Raw genomic sequence first — 2,043 nt, forward strand, 5'->3', positions numbered from 1 at the left:
AGCAGCTCGCCTGGTGCTGCCTGCTTGACTTCACAGAACCAGAGGGGAGCGGCCAGAGCTTTGACCTCTGCTGCTCTTTATTTACAGGATTTCAATCAAAAACAGGGTTGAAATCCAGAGTAGGGGCTTGTGGAGCAGTTGACATTCCAGGTGTTGCTCCGATAAATGACTTTATCAGGAGCCTTCTAGAAACTTCGCCTGGACCGAGCGCTCGGACACGCGGGATTGACTGGGCGGAGGAGCAGCACGGGGAGGAGAGCTCTCCGGCACGGTGACTGCGATCCTGCCACCTGTCACCGCTGGAGAGAACTCCCAGACCTGGCAATAAAGGTTTTATTCTTGTTGAAGGTAAACTCTGGTGTCCTGTGGTTTGAGGGCCGGGGAGTAAAAAAAAAAACACAGACCAGCTTGTTGGTACCTAAACCCTGAGCGTGTTGGAGGATTTGATTTAAAGAGGGTGATGGAGGTTGTTGCTTCAAACTGATTGATTTATTTTTTCATCCCCCAAGCCACTGGTAAATGGGGCATGTTAAGCTTTAGACACCGTCAAAGCAGAGGAGATGGAAAAGGATGCACGGAGAGGAGATGCAATTTCTGTGCAGAATCCTTAAAAAAAAATTTTCCGCAAAATTTGTTGTGCTGGTACCGCTGACATAATTATGAATCACTCTGACGCTTTCAGCTCTGACAGCCCCGTCTTTTTCAGGTACTGGCCAGAGAGCTCACCGCTTCCCTGCGTCTGCAAGCGTGGCCCTCCGGCAAAGCTGGGAAGTAGCGGATGTGTTTGTTGGCTTGTGGGGTTTTGGTTTTTTTTTTTGGTTGGTTGGGTTTTTTGCTTTTTTTGGGTTTTTTTGGTTTGTTGTTTTTTTTAAGGCTGTGTTTAAGTTTACTAGCAGCTTCACCAAGAAATAAAGCAATTTTTTGGGGGTCTTATTTTTAGCTTCTCATTTGTGTGTTCTTGCTGGGGTGATTTCATGCTGCGCTGGCTCAGCTTCTGCGAAGCTCGCCGGGCTTGTCTGCACAGGCTGGGGTTCTGTTTGGAAGCAGGATGGATCGATGTGGCCGTTTGATATAAAAGCAGCCAAATGAAGAGCTGGTTTGTTCTCTCCGAGCCGTTGCTTTCGCCAGGGACAGGGAGTTCCTCCAGCAACGCTTGTTCCTGGCCTCTGTCCTGCCTGCCGCAGCGCTGGGATGGGCTCAGAGGGTCTTGGGTCCTGGTTCTGCACCTGGATCCTCAGCCAGGACGCGAGGAAACCTCACTGGGGCGGCCCGGGATGGCCCAGGAGAGGCGAGGGGTTGAGGAAAGGTCCTGGGGGTAGCAGCTTCTCACCCTTTGTGGGTCTGCCCGAGTTTAAAAATCCGTCGGGATGTGGCGGTTGCTGATGGAGAGCCAGGGAAGGGAGGTGGTGGCAGGTGGGTGTGAATTTTCCACGGGTTTTCGTGCAGCTCCCGGGCTCTGTGGCACAAAGTCTGGGCACAATCCTTGCCTGCGGCGCGCTCTGCAGCGTGGCAGGGGAAAAAGCAAAACCCCACTTCACTCTACATCGAGCCTTCTGGGGTTTGAAGAACACCGGGCAGAGGTAGTAAAGCCACAAAGTCTGGTGAGACTTCAGACATCTTCAGGTGGAAGAAAGAGGAGGCACAAAGAAAAATGTGAGAACCCGATGGTGGAAGAGGCGCTGTGCAGTCCTTCCCGTGGCGATGCTGGGAGCTCCGTGGCCACCTCCTGAGCTGCATCCATCCACGGTGACAGCGTGGGACCAGGCGTCCGGGTCACCAACTGGGGAGCCCAGCGGGTCCTGAGGGCACACGATGGGTTCCCTACCGGCAGCCCTACGCCGGGGGATGTCGCTGTGACAGCTGGGATGCTCCGACAGAAGCTCTTTGCCATGAGGATGGTACAGGGCAGACGGGGGGATGGTTTTGGCCAGGCTGGTGCCCGTGTCCCATGCCATTGACGCCCGGTCGCGACGAATGTCTCACAGTCGGGCAAGTGCAGCCTTGGGGCCAGGGCACTTCATAGAATCATAGAATGACCCGGGT

Source organism: Pterocles gutturalis, unplaced genomic scaffold (genome assembly GCF_000699245.1).
Source record: "Pterocles gutturalis isolate BGI_N339 unplaced genomic scaffold, ASM69924v1 scaffold14247, whole genome shotgun sequence".
Taxonomy (NCBI): domain Eukaryota; kingdom Metazoa; phylum Chordata; class Aves; order Pterocliformes; family Pteroclidae; genus Pterocles; species Pterocles gutturalis.